This window comes from Phoca vitulina, unplaced genomic scaffold (genome assembly GCF_004348235.1).
Source record: "Phoca vitulina isolate PV1807 unplaced genomic scaffold, GSC_HSeal_1.0 scaffold6, whole genome shotgun sequence".
NCBI lineage: Eukaryota > Metazoa > Chordata > Mammalia > Carnivora > Phocidae > Phoca > Phoca vitulina.
In genome coordinates, this window is record NW_022589709.1 from 43,119,931 (window position 1) to 43,143,821 (window position 23,891).

Below are 23,891 nucleotides of genomic sequence, written 5' to 3' on the forward strand. Positions count from 1 at the left end.
ATTTGACAGCAAATGATGAATTACTAAATTTTTCTTATAAGGTACATATAAATTTTATCTATTTGAAAAAGAAACTGAAACTTTCTAGTATAGTCTTATGCCAAATATCAGGGAAGACATTTTTGAAAGGGTTTTGAATAGAGGTCATTGGGTTTTACTCTCCCAAGGATAGCCAGAGTTTTAAAATATATATGTGAGAAGCCAATTGGAGCCTTCAATTACACACACACACACACACACACACACACACACACACACCATAGTTGTAACTTTAGGTTCTCCTCCCTCCTTATACACATCTTTTTTTTTCCCCACTGATTTACTGCTTCTTTAAATAATTAGCCAGTAAGGAAGTGGAAAGTTCAAGAGATAAGTAAAAGTCACTTTTAAAAGTAGTTAAAATGGCTGTTTTACTGGGCAAGAAGAAAACCTACCATGATATTAGTGTGTTCTTTAAGTTTGTAAGATGGTTGTTTAGTGTATCAGTATAGTGTGTTTGGGTCTGAAAGACCTGAATTTAGATTCTTGCTCCTAACCGGGTGACGAGCTATATAAATTTTCCGAAGTCACTTAGCTCTGTAAGACTTAGTATTCTTATTGAGAACTAAAAACAGGATTTTATTTATTTATTTTTAAGATTTTATTTCTTAATTTAAGAGAGCCAGAGTGCGTGCATGCACACAAGTGGAGGGAGGGGCAGAGGAGAAGGAGAGGGAGAAACAGACTCCCTGCTGAGTGGGGAACCCCACATGGGGCTCGATTCCAGGACCCTGACATTATGACCTAAGCTGAAGTCAGACGCTTAACCCAATGAGCCACCCAGGTACCCCAACAGGATATTATTTATAAAGTGTTCAATACCTTGGCATGGTACATACTAAATAAGTACTGTTATTACTCTTATGCAATGGTAGAATATGTAATACCTAGTCTAGGAATATAAGTAACAAGCCTAATTGCTAATTAATTAAACGAAATTTGGAGCGTTCTTATTTTTTCCAATTTTTCTTACTGTGGTTAAAATAGCTCATAACATAAAACTTACTATCTCAACCATTTTTAAGTGCACAGTTCACTGGTATTAAATACATTCATATTGTTGTGCATCCATCACCACCATCTATCTCTAGAACTCTTCATCTTGCAAAACTAAAACTCTGTACCTCTTGAACAGTAACTCACCATGACTCTCTCTTTTCAATACTGGCAATTACCATCCTACCTTCTTTTTTTAAATTGAATCTTCCCTTTCCCCAACACCACAGCCTTTGGTAGCCACCAATCTGTAGATCACTTTGGGTAATATGGACATTTTAACAATATTAATTCTTCTAATCCATTATCACAGGTGATCTTTCCACTTACTTGTGTCTTCTTCAATTTCTTTCATCATTGTTTCATAGTTTTCAGAACACATATCCTTCATGTACTTGGTTTAATTTGTTCCTATGTATTTTATTCTTTTTGATGCTTTTGTAACTGGGATAGTTTTCTTTAATTTTTTTTTTTTTTTAAGATTTTACTTATTTATTTGACAGAGAGAGACATAGTCAGAGCAGGAACACAAGCAGGGGGAGTGGGAGAGGGAGAAGCAGGCTTCCCACGGAGCAGGGAGCCCGATGTGGGACTCGATCCCAGGACGCTGGGATCATGACCTGAGCCGAAGGCAGACGCTTAACGACTGAGCCACCCAGGCGCCCAGTTTTCTTTAATTTTTTGATAGTTCATTGTTAGTGTATAGAAACACAGCTGCTTTTATTTCAAGTTTTTTATTTAAATCCCAGTTAGTTAACATACTGTGTAATGTTAGTTTCAGGTATACAATATGGTGATTCAACACTTCCATACATCACCTGGTGCTCATCACAACAAGGGCCATCCTTAATCCCCATCTCCTATTTAAGCCATCCCCCCACCCATCTCCCTTCTGGTAACCATCAGTTTGTTCTCCATATACAGTTGCTTTTTGTATGTTGATTTTGTATCCTAAAACTTTATTGAATTCATTTTTTTAGTATCACCAGTATTTTTGGTGGAGTCTTTTGGGTTTTTTCTATGTAAGATCATGTCACCCACAGAGACAACTTAACTTCTTCCTTTCTGATTTGGATGCCTTTTTTTTTTCCTTGCCTGATTTCTCTAGCTAGGATTTGCAGTACTATGTTGAATGGATGAGGTGACAGTAGGCACCCTCTCTTGTTCCTTCTCTTAGAGGAAAAAGCTTTCAGTTTTTCACTATAGAGTATGATGTTAGCTATGGGACTGTTGTATATGGCATTTTGTATGTTGAGGTACACTATAAGAAATGAAAATTACAGACCAATATCCCTGATGAATGTAGATGCAAAAATCCTCAACAAAATATAGCACATTAAAAGGATCATATACCATAAGTGGGATTTATCCTTGGGATGAAAGGATGGTTCAACATGCACAAATCAATAAACATGATATACCACATTAATAGGATGAAAGATAAAAAATCATATGATTATCTCAATAGATGTAGGAAAAGCATTTTTTAAAATTCAACATCCTTTCATGAAAAAACTCTAAATAAATTGAGTATAGAAGGAAATTATCTTGACATAATAATGAAATTTTTAAATAATTACAGAATAACCACAGAAAACATTACAGAAAGGAAAAAAAAAAGGAGTTTCTTATTAAGAACTATATAGTTGGATATTTGCAATAAAGTCCATTACGGTAGAAGCTTTTTTAAACAGTAGAAAATGGAACTCTTATTTCCCAGCACTTAGGACATTACATTGGCAAGAAATAGATAGATATTTATTAAAATTGTTAAATGAATTAAACTGAAGTGGCCCAGGAGCCTACGTATATTATAAAATATTTAGTAAAATTTTGAGAATAAATGAGCTCTTATCATTACCTCTAGTTGTGTCCTATACCCAATCTGGGGTGCAGTAAAGGAAAAGAAGTAGGGACAGTTTAAACAGAGGAAATTTAATCAGAAAGAGGAGTAGGAATGAGGGAATTTCTCTGGAAGGCAGAATATAATACAGGTCAAGTTGCTATAGGATTACTGAGGTTCCCTAACAGCAAAAACATATCAGAGGACGTTGAGCCAAAACATTCTGTGATTCAAAGCGATATGCTAAGTTTACAGAGGAGTATCAGAAATGACTAAACACTTATAAAAAATAAGAAGAAAAGAATTGGACAAACTCAATGTTGGCATGACTAAAGCTCTATGAATTCAAGTGCAGCATTATCATTTAAATGTTTTAAATCAGCTGATCTACATCTACACCTGGACATCTGAAGTATAAATCAATTCAATTGGACACAATGATTACCCACCATGTAGCAAGACTTATGCTAGCATCTTGGGATATATATATGTGTGTGTGTGTGCATGTGTATACGTATATGTCATGTGTACATATATCATGTATCTATTCTTAAAAAATTAAAAATCTAGCAGAAAAGAGAGATACAGAATTTAAATACACTGAAAATGCTGTTTCATGAATGCTCTACTACTGAATCTGAATATTTGCAGAAAGAGGATTTGGAAAGTCAATTTGTTTTTTTTTTTAAGATTTTATTTATTTATTTGACAGAGAGAGAGACAGCACAAGTAGGCAGAGCAGCAGGCAGAGGGAGAGGGAAAAGCAGGCTCTCGCTGAGCAGGGAGCCCAACGCAGGGCTCGATCCCAGGACTCTGGGATCATGACCTGAGCCGAAGGCAGACGCTTAACCTACTGAGCCACCCAGGCGCCCCTGTTTTCAAATGATAGGAAAGCTAATTGGGTCAGATCTAGAGACTCCAGAAGTAGACACTCCCCTTTTGTTTTCAGAAAGGAAGAAGACAACAACAACAACAAAAATGCCTGATGAAAGTTATATAATATGGTGAGTCAATGTTTCAGCCTTTGTCTATATAATGATCAGTCTCCCTTGCAAAGTGCCTGTAACAGAATTCTATTTTTCACTGGATAGGTATGTGAAGAGTGCAGGAGAGTGCCTCACTTAGCATCAATGATACAAAGAATCATTTTGTGAAGGGCTGGTACCCTTCTAATGGAGAATCAAATGAACCTTGTCTTTTTAAAAAATGGAGATGTAATAATTGTCCTAAAGCCCTTCTGAGAATAATCTCATTACAGCCAATATCTCTTCAGATTGAATGACATGGGAACAAAGTTGGAAAGACAACTTTATACATAGGGATTTACTCAGAATTCTTGATTTTAAAGGACATGAATAAGCTTCCTCAATTTTATCTTGGATTCAAACCATCACAAAAAGAAATTCTAAGAAGTAAGTCACAGCACAAATAAAAGCCCACATTTCCTGGGACTTCTCCACATAATTTTGTCTAATAAGTGTGATTAATTTAAAGCATTATCTAACGCAAGTGAACTTTTAGAAGTATGTAATAGTTTTCATACAATCATAGTCACTGAAATGGGAATGAAGATTAGATCCTGTTTTGGGATCTGAAAATATGAAATAAGTTTGTTTCACAGGTATTTAGTCTTTATTTTTTTTTTTTTTTGCACAAGTGAAAAGTCACCTTTCCTCCTTTTAACTGGGTAATGAACTATTTTCATAAATAATTAATAATAAGATTATGCAAATAAAATAAGAAAAATGTATTTTTTTAAAAAAGGAGAGAGAACTAATAGACTAGAGTGAAAAAGAGTTCTGTTGGAGGATACACTTCTCCATCAGGCAAAGACATAGCTGATCCACACATCCTTCCTTATGTTATGAGTAGCACACATTCTCACATTTTGCAATCTAGTACACACAGCCTAAGAAAACTTCTGCATTATGTTGCCTTCTCCAAGTTACTAAGATTTACCAGGACTGATTCCTTGAAGTGTTAGACTCTTGTATGATTTGGGTCAATTCTTAAGGAAGGACACTGCATTTTTGGATTGGATCGCAGCAGGGCTATATATGGTGTGCCTCCATTTCCTGCATCATCATTACTATTTTTTTTCTTAATCTCATACGCCTGAGTGTTTTCTTCTTTTTTTCTATGATATGAGTTGCTCTTTTATTTGAAGGAGGATCACAGAAACTCCCATTTGAAGGAAGATAATAAATATATGAAATCCCCATGTGCTTAGGTTCTTCAATTTTCCTTTTTGTCACATATAATTTTCCCTTTTATAATTTGAATGTTCCCAAACATGAAGACTTTCGAGATTATGTAGTAAGGATTTGATAATTTTCTCTAGTCCTTGTGTATTTCTGATCAATGTAGACATTGACCATAGAGAGATTAACTTAAATCTGTCCCTATCATTTTTGGGCCCAAAAAGTTGAAGTTAATCTAGAATTCCTGGTCAAAGTTATTTCCCTTAAAGGAGCAATTTCTCAAAAATAAGGACAATTATGTTTCAGAATGATATCAATCATATTCTTTTAATAAAACATAAGGCAAATTTTTGTGATTGAAATGTTGGACAGCAACATTTTTATTCCTCCCAAATAGTCATTCACAATACATGTAAGTGAACAGTACTCCTTTAAAAATTTTGTGAAGTGGTAGTTTAAAATGAATAAGGATATATTTTATATGTACTATGAAAGAGAGCCCTTCTGTTTTCAAATACTCTGAATCCTCATACAAAATTTATTTCTTGCGTATTATGTTCATTCAGATTTATGTATTTATTATTTCTTAATTTAAAAATCAAATAAAAAGCTTCTTTCATGACTGCCTCAAGTTAAATACATTATTATTGTGAAAAAATTGAATATATCCATGCATAAATATAAAATGTGAGTAGAAACTCATATGAACCGCAACTGGAAGCAATATTTTTACCTTATGTCAGAAATTTTCAACTTATCAGAAGAAACTAAAACACACATTTCTATCTGAAGCATGGAATCTATTATAATTTCATAGTTAATAGTCTCATATTAGAAAGATATCAATCATGCCCGCACAAACAAAATATTCTATTCCTGATTGTCTTAAATATTACGTGAAATTTTCTGCCAAATATTTAAAACCAAGGTTATGAATTGCGTGATCTCTGGCAAGGACCTCACAGTGCCCAGAATGGCTAGGAGAGCAGGATGCAGCCGGGGCTTCTGAGCCTCCAGGGAGCCTTAAGGAAGTGCAGAGAAGTGGCAGCTCGCTGGCTGTGTTTACATTGCATTAATTCTCGAGTGTTTTGTTAATTATGTTTAAAGTATGTTCACATCCTTTCTTTATGTGTTACCTTATTATTGAATTCTAACTTTACGGCCTTGTTGAAGAATCCATGTCACTGTTACTTCCAATTAACGAATGAAGAAATTCAGCTCGAGGATGTTCAGTAACGTGTTTAGGATCACAGTGCAAAACAGGGCAGACTCCTGTCTGGAGCGTTGTAATAACTTTATGAATTTGATAAAAAGGTTTATTACTCACAGGTCCTGGAAAGCACGCACCACACCTGGAGCCACAAGTGAGATTGTGGGAAGAGAAAGAGAGAGCGCCCAGGCCTGGGATTCTGCTTTTATTGGGCTCCGAGATAGGGGCCTAGGGTTTCACATGCTCACTATTTATTGGTATATTTAAAACAAGGGTGAGAATTTAAAGCGCTGGAAGAGAAAAACACAAGTAGCCTAAATTGTCATTTATCGAAATCAACCAAGATCTCTAAAACACAAGAGACTCGGGGTTGGGACGGTAGTCTAGCCCTTTATCTAGTTCTGAGGCTGGCAATGTGTTTGTTTATTCAAGATAGTCATCTTTGAAATCGATGCCTCTTTGAAATGAATGCCTCAGTAATCAAAGCCGAAGTCAGTCACTTGCATTACAGAAAAGAAAAACCAACTGTCAAGGCTTACACTACAACAATTCATAGTATTCCTGAGTATTTTTAAAAATAGACTTTATTTTTAGAAGAGTTTTTTGATTTGTAGAGAAAAAAAGAGATAAATGAAGAGATCCAATTTACCCTGTTTCCAATTTCCCTTATTAATATCTTACATTAATATGGTACAATTGTTACACTTAATGAGCTAATATTGACACATTATTATTAACAAAATTTCATACTTTATTCAAATTTCCTTAGTTTTTTCCTAATAGCCTTTTTTTTTTTCTATTCCAGGATCCCATCCAGAATACCACATTATATTTAGTTATAATACATTTCCTTAGGCTTCTCTTGATTTTGATTGTTTTGTAGACCTTCCTTGTCTTTGATGACCTGGACAGTTTTGATGAGTAAAGTATTTTGTAGAATTCTCTCCTATCAGAATTCATCTGATTTTTTTTTCATGATTAGGATGGGGGAATGGGCTTTTGGGAAGGAAGCCCACAGAGGTAGTGTCATTTTCATCACCTCATACCAAGATTACATAATGTCAATGTGATTTATCACTGATATTAACCTTTATTATCCAGCTGAGATAATGTAGGTTTCTTAATTGTACAGTTAATCTTGTCCCCACAGCCCCCTCCTTCCATACTGTATTTTGATAAGAAGTCCTTAGAAGGAGGCTATACTTAGGGAGTAGTGAATGACTTGCTTTCCCTCTTTGAAAGCAGAGTATCTACCGAAATTCTTTGGAATTCTTCTGCAAGGGATATTTATTTCTTTTCCCTCATTTATTTATTAATTCAATCATTTATGTATGAACTCATGAATATTTATTTTATATTTTGAGTTACAATTTATTTTTTGTTGCTCGAACTGTTGCAGTTTTGGCATCAGGAGGTATTTCACTTGGCTCTTGTTTCCTTCTGACTTAACCCTATCAATGTAAATTTTAATTTTTTCAGACATTTTCATACTTTCTGGTACTAAGAAAAGGTCTAGTCCTATGTATATTTCTTGCCTAGCCCTAGAAATATATATTTTAACATATGTATATTAATTATATAATGACATACATATATTAATATATATTCTAAGAAGTTCTAGCTCCTTTTATTGGAAAATGGTTTTAGATCTGAATGTAAGTTAGACTCTTTGTCCTGGAGAGTCCTATTTCTAAGCCTATTCAGCTTATGGAGCAAAAAAATATAATTATTCATATTAACTCACATATATACACAGATCTACAAATTTTAGGGATAACCATCTATATTTATAACAAGCTACACGTGAGTTCATACTGAGTCTCCAACTCTAGTTCATTACCACATGGATTATTCCAGACTTCTCCCCTTGCTTGTCCCACTCTGATGGTGAGAAACTTATTTCCCACTATCCACCACCCATCCATTTTATTATTCAATTCCGACATACATGTATAATAGATTTAGAATTGTTAACCCATACTCCCATATGAAGAACTTTATCAACTAGAGTACAGTGCTTATTCAATTTCTTTTGCTTTTCATCTTGTAGGCTCCTCTTATTTCCAGATACCCCTCTTTGCTTTCAGTGGAATTGTCTTAAGCATTGGTAATACAGATTAGATTATTTGTCACACTCTGCATTCCATTATGGAATCCTCCACTTCCTAAGTTTTTTTTTTAATTTGCATACATTATGGTTCACTCTTTGTGCTATAAAGATCTATGGATTTTGACAAATGCATGGTGTTATGTATTCAAAATTTCAGCATCACACAAAATAGATTCACTGACTTATAAAAAGCTCCTGTGCTTTACTCATTCTACCCGCCCCTCTTTGTAGTCTTGGAAACCACTGATCTTTTTGTCATTTCTATATTTTGGGTTTTCTTTCGGAAAGTATATTAATGAAATCATACAGTATGACAAATGTAGTATTTTCAGACTGTTTTTTTTCATTTATTGATATGCATTTATGAATTATTCATGTCTTACATGACTTGCTGCTCCATTCTTTTTTATTGCTGAATAGTATTCCACTATCCATTCACCTATTAAAGGTCATCCTGACTGCTTTCAATTTTTTGTGATTATGAATAAATCTGCTATGAATATTTGCTTGCTGTTTTTTGTGTGGACACAAGTATTCAAATCATTTGAGTGAAAATCTAGAAGCCTGATTCCTAGATTTTGTAATACTGTATTTAGTTTTGCAAGAAACTAATAACTAAATGTCTTCCAAAGTGGATGCATCCTTTTGCATTCTCACTGTAATAAATGGAGTGTTTTTATGGTCCTTCAGTTTCACCAGCAACTGCTAGGTTTGAAGATGTTGGTTTATATATATATATGTTTTATCCAGTCTTAAAATATATATTTCTTAACAGAAGGGTGTAGTACATTTACATCTTTATAATTATTGTTTTGTTTTCCTTTCTGCTTTCTTTTTGTGTGCTGTTTACTTATCGAGATTTTTGTTTCTTTTTCTCTCATTTTGAAATATCTTGCATTGAATGAAGTTTTTTTCCTCCCTCTACAATATATAATACATCCTTTTAGTGGTTACCCTTGACATTTTAAGATGCATTTCTAATAAAGTCTAGTACTAATAAATATATCTTTAAGCACCTTTTTCTGTTTTTCTGCTTTTGTTTCCTACCTATTAACTATCTTGTTTCATTTTTAAATTCTACAAACTGGAATTACTTTAATTATTTCATATAATCAATGTTTGTTTAGCTTTAGATATATGTTACTATTTTCTTTACTCTGCTGCTTTTCAAATTTCATGTTTTCCTTCTGTAATCACTTTTCTTCATTTCAGGAACTATGACATTTAGAAGTTCCTTTGGTGAGGTTTGCTGATTTTAGATTTTCTTTTATTTGGGCATATCTGAAAAGGTCTTTATTTCAGCTTCATTCTTGAAATAAACTTTGCTGGCTATATAATTTCTAGTTGGCAGTTATTTTCTCTCAGCACAATGAAGATACTATTCCAGTCCATTCTTGCTGCTTTCATTTCAATGCATTTTTGTTTTTGGAAAGTTGTTTTCTAAATTAAATTTGTAAGTAGGCAATCTTTTTTTCCAATAACTTCTTATAAGTTCTCTATACCTTTGATTTCTTGCAGTTAGCCTACCATGTGTCTAGATACAGGTCATTTTAAATTTTTCCTGCTTGTGAATCTATTAGCCTTCCTGAGTCTGAAAACATGTTTTTCATACTTTCTGAAAATTTATCAATTACTATTTTTTAATACGGCATATGCCTTCATTTCTTTATTATCTCTTTTTGGAACTTAACTTATATGCTTGATCTTTTCAATTTATTTTCTCTTTTTCCTAACCCTTGTTTCATATATTCTTTCTTTCTTTCTTTTTTTTTTAAAAAGATTTATTTATTTATTAATTTGAGAGAGACAGAAAGTAAGAGCACAAGCAGGGGTGTGGGGAGGGGCAGAGGGAGAGGAAACTGCAGACTCCCTGCTCAGCAGGGAGCCCGACAGGGGACTCAATCCCATGACCCTGAGATCAAGACCTGAGCCAAAGGCAAATGCTTACTGACTGAGCCACCCAGGTGCCCCTCATATTTTCTTTCTTTATGTTATGAATTTTAAAAATGTGTTCAATTATACCTTCTAATTACTGAGTTCTCTCTTTATTATGTCTATTCTGTTCAATAAATGTTTAAAATTTCTAACAATTTTTTTTTATTGTGGTATTTGACTCTTTTCTAAATAACATTTGTCATTCTTATAGTCTGATTTCTACTCACTTTTGTCCCCTCTTTTTAAATATTTTTAAACATACTGGGAGAATAAGGTGTTGAATCCATGGAAATATAATTTCATTTTGCTACTGAATATTCCTACCATTATTACTTAATATTTTTTGACATATCTGGATAATTTCAAACTATCTAACTTACTATATTCTGCACTACTGTATTACTTATGATTTGTCTGGTTATAAGTGATAAAAACCTAAATCAAACTAGTTTAAGCAAACAAATTTGAAAATATGAAAACTAACCTAAAAACAACAACAATGAATGCAAGGGTTGAACAAGGTCTCAGAGCTGACAGAATTCTGGGAAATTGATACAGTAGTCCTGAAGCCAAAGGATTGAGGTACTGTGATTAATTATTCTGGATCATACGCTCTTGTCTTATAATTGGAATGTATTACCAGAAAAAGTAGACTAGGATGGAACAGACCCAGCCACTGGATAACTCTGTCAGCAGCCCTATTTGTGTATAATTCACCATTCCTCTTATTTTTGAAGCCTAACTTTCTGAAATAGTTATGCCACAGAACTGGAACCATCCTTACATTGTACACATTCTCTGTTATATCTCTAATCACTCACCAAGTCCTGTCAGTTCTACCTGCTGTAATTCCCTTTTGGTACTTTATCTATAACCATATTTGCTTCCAATATATCGTCTCTGTTTTATTAAAAGAAGTTCTCTTACAAGTTTCCCTGCCTTCAGTCTACCTTTCATAGTGGAAACAGAATGAACCTTCTAAATTGTGTTGTTTTTAGAACATTTGTATTGGCTTTCCCAAACTAAACTCGGCTCTGGATTAATGGCCCCTAAAGATCTGGCTCCCAACTTCTCAAATATCTCTAATTACCTTCCCACATTATCATCACCACATGATCTCCATTGTCCAACTTTATAGTAACTCTATTTTTCTATATATTCCATGATCTCTTTAATTTTAGTATTCCATAGTTTTGAACCCTTTGTCCTCTCCCCTCTTACATCATTTTTCACCTTATTACTGACATTATTGTCCTATTTTTTTTTTTTTTTTTTACATGAGTCAATGTCCTAGTTTTGGAAGAATGAAGAGACGGAAGTTTTAAAATATATACCTCTTAATAGAAGCATACATTTACTTTTTTGTGATTACTGTTTTTCTTTCTATCTTTTTGTGGTTTTTTTGTTTGTTTTTGCCCCATCCTCATACGTATTTCTGTTCTAAATTCATCTGTATTCCTTGCACATCCATGCTGATTCATATTTGATTCATTATTTCCTCATTGACACAACTGATAACAGAATTGCAAAAAATTCTCAGTCTCTGTCAAAGTTGAGACTTAGAGGTATAAAGGTTTCAAAGATTGTATTTCAGCAGCAATGGCCTTTTTAAATTTCTTTTTTGTCATTGCCTAAGTTTATGAAAATTGATATGAATGCTAGATATATGGCTTATAACCAGTTATGTTAAATCTTGCCACTATTCCATCGGTGTACCTGTTCTTTCTGGTGCTACAATGCAGGGACCTTAAGATATCTCTTTGGCATTTGGCAGAAAGTAATTTCCTTTTGAGAGTTATCTAAGTCTCCTTCTATTATTCTGAAGTCCTTCATTTCTCATGCTATCAGAATTTCTTTAGAAGAAGCAGCTGCTGTTTTAACAACTGTATCTTTCTATATTACTGTGGTTTTCTTATTTAGTTATATAGCTTCTTTTAAATATGAACTGTGAAATAATTTCACATGCCTCAGACTTCCAGTGTATGCATCTATAGCAACTGATAATACTATGGCAACTGGAATTGTTAAATTTATAAGATGTCCAATTTTCCTGTTAGATGTAAGTTTCATAAGAACCAAGAACTGTGATTATTGTTTTCACTCTTTCATTCCCAGAAACTAGGACAATGCTTGGCACATCTTTCATGACCTCTCAATTTCTTGAACGAATCAGTTGGTGAATGAGAAAACGTGGCATGAGGGAGAAAAAAATGCTGATATCAGAACAAAAGATAAAATTATGATAATGATTTGTTTTGTTCCAAATAGCCAATACAAACCTACCATTATTAAAAACTGGCAGATAGAGGCGCCCAGATGGTTGGATGTCAGACTCCTGATTTCAACTCAGGTCTTGATCTCAGGGTCATGAGATTGAGCTCCGCATCAGGCTCTACGCTGGGTGTAGTGCCTGCGTGGGATTCTCTCTCTCCCTCTCCCTCTGCCCCTCCTTCGCCTTAAGAAAAAGGTTGACAAATAGCTAAATGAAATAAATATATAAGCATTAATAGCATTTATATGTGTTTGAGTGATCTCTGGAGTCTTTATATATTGGAACTTAATTTTTTTTTTTTAGATGTAATATAATAGTGCCTCTGTACCTTTTATGGGCAACCCATTATTATTCTGACTTACCTAAATTTTTACGCTGGGTTAAAATGCAGTGGAATATAAATATTTTACACTTATTAATACAAAACGTCTTCTTGCCACTATAAAGAAAGTAATTTTGTTTGAAAAAAAATACTTGCTTGTTAGGAAAGATAAATAATATATCAAATGATAGAGGGAAAATCAATTTAATGTCAAACATAAGCATTTCCAAAAGGAAATTTTTATCAAGATAATGATATATAAGTATCACTTACATAAGGTGTATCTCTCAATTTGTTTTTAGAATAAGATTATCCTTCATGAATAATTTAAACCTATAATCCTGCAATAGTGATGTAAAATCATTATGTTGTCAAAGTATTAAATAGCAAGGATAAAGTTGTACCATTATTTACCTTTCAATAGGTTTGCTATTAGCAGGTTTGAAATGATGCAATTGCCTTGACAACATCAAATAAACAAACTTTTTGTCTATTGGGCTATTTTTATTTCAAAATGTTTTATAATCATATACAGTGGAAACAATATTGTGAATTTAACTGATGAAATATCATTATCAAAATAGGAAATTCAAGTTACAATGAATTTTAAATTTATAATATTGTAATTTTTTAATTTAATTTTTTTAGAGGGAGGGAGGGGCAGAGGAAGGGGAGGGAAAGAATCTTAAGCAGGCTCCACGCCCAGCACAGAGCCTGATGTGGGGCTCAATCTCATAACCCTGAGCTCATGACCTGAGCTGAAATCAAGAATCAGATGTTTGACTGACTGAGCCACTCAGGCACTCCAAATTTATAATATTGTAAAACAGAGCAAAATAGTTTCTTCAAAAGTTGCTACATTGAAAACCAAGCTAGTTCAGAGTTGTCTTACCATATTTATCTTGAATAAATGGCAATTTTCTTATCTAAAACAATTTAATTTTGAAATAACTCTTTGAATGACTGATATATAAGTTAGTTGATGTGTTCTTCATGAAGCATTGTTCTTCTGTAAATATGTTCTCATGAATATATGAAACAATAAATTCAGTGTTTGCTTCCACTGTGGGGATGCTATATATAAGAGAATGTGAATACAAAGAAAACACTTGCTAACCCACTCTTGAAATATGTCTCATTAATTTAAGAAGAAGTTTAAGTTCAATAGTAGCTTCAAAATGCAGATTTATTTTGTTTACATTTTAATAAATGAACTCTTTTCATTCATGTGTATGGGTAAATAATGTAGTGTCAAAAATTTCCGTTACTAATGTTAGATTCTGTGCTGGTGTTTTTGAAATCCTGAAAGACAAAATTTATTAATTTAGTAATAACAACAATAATTATATGTTATAACTGTGCTTACTGTTCATATACTTTAATAACATATTGGATTGTCAGCTGGGTATTTATATATATACCAGAAGGGGTTGTATATAAAAGCTAATAAATAGATGAAGTAATAAATAAAATATTGGTATTAAAAAAATTGCTTCTTCACATAAAAAATATCCATGAATAGATCTGTATAGTAACTCCATAAAATTATCAGGACCAAATCTCTTTTATCTTTGTGTTCTGCCTGAAGTGTGTGGCTTTCATCCTGGATGTCACTTCATTATTCAGATGACTATTGAGCTCCATGCTGATACCCATCCACTTTCTAGGCAGTAGAAGGCAGAAAAGGGGTGGGGCACAATATCAGTATCCAAGTTGATTCTTATCCCTGTAGGATAATTCCCAGGAATTCCACACAATAATTTCTCTCATAACTCTCTATGCAGAAATGTTAAGCAGAAATTGGCGACAAAAAGCCATAAGGTACACTGGGAAAAGAAATGTAGTTTTATTCAGTTGGGCACATTATCTCAGATACTGTTATGAAATAAAAAAAAGAGAGGTATTAGATTTGGGTAGGGAACTAGCAGTCTTTGTAGTAGTATTATAATTTATGATCTCTTCCTCTCCCCCTCCCTTCCTTCCACTTCCCCTCACTCCTTTCTCTACAAGTGAGAAAACAGAGATGAAAAAATCCAAAAGACTGGCTCAATACTATGTAACTATTTTTACTCCAAGTTCTGTGTCTTTTTAACTATATCATTTCATTTAAAGTAAAACAAGGATATTTGAGGTTAAAAATAAACAACTGTGTTTAATTCATTTGAGTTGATTTTTGCCCATGGTGTAAGATTAGTGTCCAATTTCATGATCTGCATGTGGATATCCACTTTTCTCAATACCATTTATTGTTATTTATTCCCTGTTGGATATATTGACACCTTTGTCAAAGATCAGTTCACTGTACATGCATGGGTTTATTTCTTTGCTCTCTCTTCTGGTCCTTGGTCTGTGTGTCTGTTTTCATGCCAATACTATACTGTTTTGATTACTGTAGCTTCTTAATGTAATCTGAAATCAGGAAATGTGATGCCTCCAGCTTTCTTCTTGCTCAAGATTGCTTTAGCTTTTATCGGTCTTTTGGTTTCCATACAAATTTTAGGATTTTCTTCTATTTCTGTGAAAAATGCCATTGAAATTTTGGCAGCAATTGCATTGAATCTGTAGATCACTTTGGTGATATGAACATTTTAATAATATTAATTCTACAAATCCATTAACTTGGAATACCTTTTTATTTGTTTATGTCTTCTTCATTTGCTTGCATCAATGTCTTACAGTTTTCAGTGCATGGATCTTTCAACTTCTTGGTTAAATTTATTCTTAAGTGTGTTATTTTTTTTGATGCTATTATAAATGGGATTATTTTCTCTTTTTTGTATAGTTCACTGTTAGTATATAGAAACAACTTATTATCATATGTTGACTTTGTATCCTACAACTTCATTAAATTTGTTTTTTAGTTTTAACAGTTTTTAGGTGGAGTCTTTTGGATTTTCAGATTTTCTATATAGAGAATCATGTTATTCACAGAGGCAACTTAACTCCTTCCTTTCCAATTTGGATGACTTTTATTTCTTTTTCTTTCCTGTTTTCTCTAGCTAGTATTTCCAGTACTATGTTGAATAGAAGTGGTAAGAGTTGCACACCCTTGTATTGTTCCTGCTCTTAGATGAAAAACCTTAGCTTTTCACTACCAAGTATGATATAGCAGTGGACTTGTATATATGACCTTTATTATGTTGAGGTAGATTTATTTTATATCTAGTTTGTTGAAAGTTTTTGTCATGAAAGGATATTGAATTTTGTCAAGTACTTTCTCTACAACTATTGAGAAGATGATGATTTTTTTCCTTCACTTTGTTAATGTGGTGTATCACATTTACTGATATGCATATGTTGAACCATCCTTGGATCCTAGGATAAATGCCACTTGATCAGGGTGCATGATCCCTATAATGTGCCACAGAACTCAAATTTCTACTATTTTTATTGAAGATTTTTGTATCTATGTTCATCAGGGATATTGGCCTGCAATTTTCTTTTCTTGCCGTGTCTTTGGTTTTTCCATCATTTCTGTTCTGATCTTTATTTTTTCCTTAGTCTGCTAACTTTGGACTTTATTTTTATTTTGTGATTCCTTGAGGTGTCAAGTTAGGTTGTTTATTTAAGATCTTTCTTTTTTCTTAATGTAGGCATTTATTTTATAAATAAATTTTGTAAGTTTCCCTCTTGGGACTGCTTTTCCTGTAAGTTTTGGTATGTTGTATTTTCATTTTTGTTTGTTTCAACATTTTTTTATTTTTATTTTTTGACTCTTCTTTGACACATTGGTTGTTCAGGATTGTGTTATTTAATCACCACATATTTATGTATTTTCCAGTTTTCTTCCTGTTATCGATTTTTAGTTTTATACTGTTATGGTCAGAAAAAAATATTTGATATGATTTTAATCTTCTTAAATTTGTTAAGGCTTGTTTAGTGGCCTAACATATGATCTATCCTGGAGAATGTTCCATGTCACCTTAAGAAAATGGGTATTAATTATCTACATATTTATTTCTTTGTGTAAGCATTATGAAATATCATCTCTAGAAAATTTGCTAATATTCATTCCTCAATAGTAATATACATATTTGGGATAATTTATCATATCATATAATTTCAACTGTGACCATATGGGAAGAATAAAACCTGCAGAGGTAAAAATTTCCAGTTTGGATAAACTAGGTTTTTTTGTGGGTTAAAAAAAAAATACACAATTACTTCATTGGATGATAGGTACACAGGCTTGACCTTATCAGACTGTAAAGTTAGCGAGCAGTCCACAGGAATAGCCTCACTTATGACATCCATTGCAGAGTAGATCACCCTTGCTTCTGATATCAATTGCAAGTTTGGGGTTCCCAAGACCATCCAAAGTTTTGATAATTTGCTAGGAACCCACAGAACTCATTGAAAGCTATTAGTTTTGGTTTATTACAGTGAGAGGATACAGATTAAAATCAGCCAAAGCAAGAGATGTATGGAATGGAGTCCAGCAAAGTTCTGCTTCCAGTTGTCCTCTTCCAATGGAGTCACAGACAGTGCTAACACTCCTAAAAATACAGTGTGGCAATATGCATGGAGTATTCACAACCAGACAAGCTTACCCAAGCCTTGATGTCCAGAGTTCACTGACGGCTCAGTCATGTAGATATGGTTGACTGCCCAAGTGACTGACCTTTCATTTCTACCTCCTCTAAAGATGGATCAGATACCTCATCAACCAAAGCCCCATTGTAAGTCACATTTTTAGGCTACCCAGTGTGGCCCAAGACTTAGAGGAAAAGGAAGATACTCTCATCTTGTAGGACATTAAGCCTAAAGCTGAGGACAAAGCTAGACTTCTCTTTGGGAGAGGTTAAATACCTTACCACACACACACACACAAACTTTATTTGGAAAAGGAAATAATAATTCTTGCTCCTTTCTCATAGATATAAATACTGGTTACTTCTGAGACAGAACAGTTTCACATTTCTTCTGCTCATATTTTCTTTTGAAAATAGAAGAAAAAAAAAGAGCCTGAGAGAATAGTATGGAGCTTTTCTGCCTTTTACTTTTGTGCAGAAAAAAGAAGGAATGGGATTTATACTAATGTCAGTCTTATACTTGGAAAGAAAATTAAACATTCTCAAAATATCCTAAATTAAAGCTAGGGCATTACACAGTTCAATCTCTGAGGTTGGAATTCTAGCTTTAAATTTATAGCGTATGGAATGAAACAAACTGTAAAAAGCATGTGCCATCTACAGCAAATAAGAAAAATGTTATGAAGTTTAGACTCACAGTGAGTAACTATAGTTCTGTTGGTTACAAATGTGACAGGAAAGAGAATATACTGCCAGCCAGATTTTAGTTTTTCAACTCCATAGTTCTCCATCTTGCAAACTGAGAAATTTATTTTGCCATTTTTGATTTAACCATAGGTAATGGAACTAAGGAATAGCTCTTTCCCCCACAGTGAAAGAAATGATTTGTTTAATGTTTTTTTCCTCTTGTTGACTGAGTGGATTTCAGGAATGAATGGTAATTTGTATAATGCATTTTTCTAAAAAATAGATATTTCCTAACATTAAAAAGGAACAGAAGAAATAATACTTGCAAGTGTTTCAGAAATGCATTTACTAGCCAAGCAATAATTTGCAATATTTTCTTCTTGATTAATAAATGAGACATTTATTTCTCAAAATACATTCAAACTCAGCTGCAATTTTCAACAGCAGAAATGACTCAGAAACTGTTGATTTGTTGAGAAATTACTATGTTAAAATAACAGAAAAAAAGGGTGTATTGTATACAAGAGGGTATATAAAAACTTCACAGTCTTTACAAACCAGAGACCAAATTGGAAAAAAAAAAAGTACCGGCCAAGTGAATGCTTGACACATAATACCAAATATGAGGTGTACAGATTATTTTTTCTAATAAATTTCTTCATAATAAAAATATCAGGATAGATGCTTGGTATAATATTTTTTAATGTTTAGTATAATATAGACAAGGTTGCTATATTGACACTTGTAACTTGATTTATTTTTAAGCAGGTATATCATGTTTGTGGGAAAAAAACAAAATATCCACAAGCAGAAGAAATCATCATCTGGGGATAACCAGCTTTACAATTCAGTCTTTTATATGTTTATATTTATATGTGTGTATGTATGTAATAGAATATAATTTTAATCATGTTTGGCAAAACATTTTTTGTCACTATTATGTAATATGACAACTTTCTATATTATTAAATATATTTCTGTATCAAATTTTAATATCTCCATATTAGCACCATTTATTCAATCACTCTCTTACTTAAAAAAATGTAATGTTAATTGCTATTATGAGCAATGCCTCAACAACATCTACATGTTGCATTATCTTTGTTTGATTTCTTTTGAGAGTAAATTGTTCATGTACTATTCTCATTCACTTATTCTCGGTAATATTGTTCTTTTAAATTTGTACCAATACCTTATATATTAAAGATTTTGATACTACTTCATACTTACTATAAATGTATTTTTCTGTTTCCCTTTGTTTTTAATCTTTTGTTTATGATGGCTTTTGCTACATTAAGGTTTTGTGTTTACATTTAGATAAATTAACCAAAATCTTGTTTCTGATGCTGTGATTGTTTTCATGATTAGAAAGAATTTACTTTTATGTTTCCATTAAAAATTTTCATGTATCTAATTATTTTGCTTAGAAGAACACTTTATTGAAGAAATTAATTTTGAAAAGTTAAGTTTATTTTCCTTTTAAGGTAAGAATTAGATATAGGAGGGACAGAAGTTAATCTACTAGTATCACTGGTCTTTTCTTTACTCCTTACAGAGAGAAGAACTTCAAGAGTTACACCTTCACTGGGAGAGGTTGTCTATGGACACTTCTGATACAACATTTCTGTCCTTAAATTTCCTTCTTATGTTCCCTGGCTCACTCCTCACTTAATTTCTCCTTTCCCCCTTCTCCAAACAATTCTCTTTGTCATGTCTCTTATTTGAAAAATTCCATTCCAGTTTTAGATAACCATAATCTGTAATATTTCTCACAGCCAAAATCTCACCTCTTTATTTTAAACTTAGCCAACTTCCCTGGGATAGGTATTGATAGTTACTTCTGTTCAATTACAGTTTGTAAAAGTGGAAGGAGATGAATGCATTCTGATTCTTTTTTTTAAAATTTTTTATTGTTATGTTAATCATCATACATGACATCATTAGTTTTTTTTTTAAGATTTTATTTATTTATTTGACAGAGAGAGAGATAGCGAGAGCAGGAACACAAGCAGGGGGAGTGGGAGAAAGAAAAGCAGGGAGCCCGATGCGGGATTCGATCCTGGGACCCTGGGATCATGACCTGAGCCGAAGGCAGACGCTTAACGACTGAGCCACCCAGGTGCCCCACATCATTAGTTTTTGATGTAGTGTTCCATGATTCATTGTTTGTGCATAACACCCAGTACTCCATGCAGGACTTGCCCTCTTTAATACCCATCACCAGGCTAACCCATCCTCCCACCCCCTCCCCTCTAGAACCCTCAGTTTGTTTTTCAGAGTCCATAGTCTCGCATGGTTTTTCTCCCCCTCTGATTCCCCCCCTTCATTCTTCCCCTCCTGCTATCTTCTTCTTCTTCTTTTTTTTCTTAACATATATTGCATTATTTGTTTCAGAGAAATGAGCTTTTCTACTCATTACAAGTGGAGGGTCAGTTACAGTTTTTTTTCTGAGATTATCTCTGCAGAATGCATATTTTCAAAGAAATTAAAAAAAAATAAATCCCTTATTAGGCATGGCCACATCTAAGAAAGAACATAGATGAGGAGCATATGTCTTTCCTGTTTCATTATTTTGGGGTTTGATCATAATGTAAAGGACCCATTAGATGTTATTTAAAAAAAAATCATTACAGAATTTTATATGCAAATTATAAAATGTTAATATAGCAAAGGACTTCTAATAAAATACAAATGTTCCTGACTGAATCTCTTCACACAGCTCTGCAATCATAGCATCCATATGAAATCATTTAGTTTTTTGGTTCTCTGCCTAATTTTCCTAATACTAAATAAATGGACTTGTGGCTGAGGAGGATTGGGACAAACAGCTAGAAGCCATGAGAACAAACTTAGAGAGATAAAGGATGACAGGAAATGTTCCAATGTCAGAATTATTGGGATCCCTGAGGGGGTGGAGAGAGAGAGAGGACTAGAAGATATATTTGAGTAAATCATAGCTGAGAACTTCCCTAATCTGGGTAAGGAAACAAGCATTAGTGTCCAAGAGGCAGAGAGGACCCCTCCCAAGATCAATAAAAATAGACCAACACTCCAGCATATAATAGTAAAACTTGCATATCTTAGAGCCAAGGAAGATATTCTGAGAGCAGGTAGGGGGAAGAGATTTCTTAGGTACAGAAGGAGGAACATCAGAATAACTTCAGACCTATCCACAGAAGCCTGGCAGGTGAGAAAGGGCTGGCAAGACATATTCAGGGTACTAAATGAGAAGAACATGCAGCCAAGAATACTTTATCCAGTAAGACTGTCATTCAGAATGGAAGGAGAGATAAAGGGCTTCTAGGACAGACAGAAGCTGAAAGAATATGTGACCATCAAGCCAGCCCTGCAAGAAATATTAAGGGGGATCCTGTAACTCTATGTTACAGAGTAACATAGACCAGAAAGAAACAGAGACAATCTATAGACACAGGGACATTACATGTAATACAATGGCACTAAATTCCTATCTTTCAGTAATTACTCTGAATGTCAGTGGGCTAAATATTCCAATCAAAAGACACAGGGCATTAGATTGGATAAAAAAGCAAGACCCATCCATATGCTGTCTACAAGAGACTCATTCTAGACCTAAAGATACTTCCAGACTGAAAGTGAGGGGATGGAGAACCATTTACCATGCTAATGGACCTCAAAAGAAAGCTGGGGTAGTAATCCTCATATCAGACAAATTAGATTTTAAACCAAAGACGGTAGTAAGAGATGAAGAGGGACACTATATCATACTTAAAGGGTCTACCCAACAAGAAGATCTAACAAAATATTTATGCTCCTAATTTGGGAGCTGCCAATTATATCAATTATATCAACCAATTAATAACCAAAGCAAAGAAATACATTGATAATAATACATTAGTAGTAGGGGACTTCAACACCCCACTCACAGCAATGGACAAATCATCTAAGCATAAAATCAACAAGGAAACAAGGGCTTTGAACGACACATTGGACCAGATGGTCTTCACAGATATATACAGAGCATTCCATCCTAAAGCAATAGAATACACATTCTTCTCGAGTGCACATGGAACTCTCTTCAGAATAGATCACATCCTGGGTCACAAATTAGGTCTCGAATGATACCGAAAGAATGAGATTATTCCTTGCATATTTCAGACCACAGTGCTTTGAAACGTGAACTCAATCACAAGAGGAAATTTGGAAGGAACTCAAATACTTGGAGGTTAAAGAGCATCCTACTAAGGAATGAATGGGTCAATCAGGAAATTGAAGAAGAATTTTTAAAATTCATGGAAACTAATGAAAATGAAAACACAACTGTCCAAAACCTTTTGGATAGAGCAAAGGTGGTCCTAAGAGGGGAGTACATTGCAATACAAACCTCTCTCAAAAAATTAGAAAATTCTCAAATACAAATTCTCAAATACAACAAGCTAACCTTACACCTAAACGAGTTGGAAAAAGAATAAAGCCTAAACCAAGCAGGAGACAAGCAATAATAAAAATCAACAAAATAGAAACCAAAAGAACAGTAGAACAGATCAATGAAACTAGAAGTTAGTTCTTTGAAAGAATTATAAGATTGATAAACCCCTTGCCAGACTTATCAAAAAGACAAAGGACCCAAATTAATAAAATCATGAATGAAAGAGGAGAGATCAAGACCAAAGAAATACAAACAATTTTAAGAACATATTGTGAGCAACTATATGCCAACAAATTAGGCAATCTGGAAGAAATGGATGCATTCCTGGAAACTTATAAACTACCAAAACTGAAACAAGAAGAAATAGAAAACCTGAACAAACCCATAACCAGCAAGGGGAAAAAAACCTCCCAAGAAAACAAGAGTCCAGGGCCAGATGGCTTCGCAGGGGAATTTTACCAAACATTTAAAGAAGAAATAATACCTATTCTACTGAAGCTGTTTCAAAAAAATAGAAATGGAAGGAAAGCTTCCAAACTCATTCTATGAGGCCAACATTACCTTTATCCCCAAACCAGACAAAGACCATATCAAAAAAGAGAATTACAAACCAATATACCTGATGAACATGGATGACAAAATATTCACCAAGATACTAGCCAATAGGATCCAACAGTACATTAAAAGGATTATTCACCAAGACCAAGAGGTATTTATTCCTGGGCTGCCAGGGTGGTTTAACATTCACAAATCAATCAATGTGATAGATCATATTAATAAAAGAAAAGAACTATATGATTCTTTCAATTGATGCAGAAAAAGCACTTGACAAACGATAGCATTCTTTCTTGATTAAAACTCTCCACAGTGTAGGGATAGAGGAAACATACCTCAATATCATAAAAGCCATGTATGAAAAGCCCACAGTGAATATCATTCTCAGTGGGGAAACACTGAGAGTTTTTCCCCTAAGGTCAGGAACACGACAGAGATGCCCACTGTCACCACTGTTGTTCAACATAGTACTTGAAGTCCTAGCCTCAGCAATCAGACAACAACAACAACAAAATAAAAGACATTCAAATTGGCAAAGAACAAGTAAAACTCTCACTCTTTGCAGATGATATGATACTTTACGTGGAAAACCCTAAAGACTCCACCCAAAATTGCTAGAACTTATACAGCAATTCAGCAATGTAGCAGGATACAAAATCAAGGCACAGAAATCAGTTGCATTTCTATACACTAACAATGAGACAGAAGAAAGAGAAATTAAGAGGTCAATCCTATTTATAACTGCACCAAAACCATAAAGTACCTAGGAACAAACCTAACC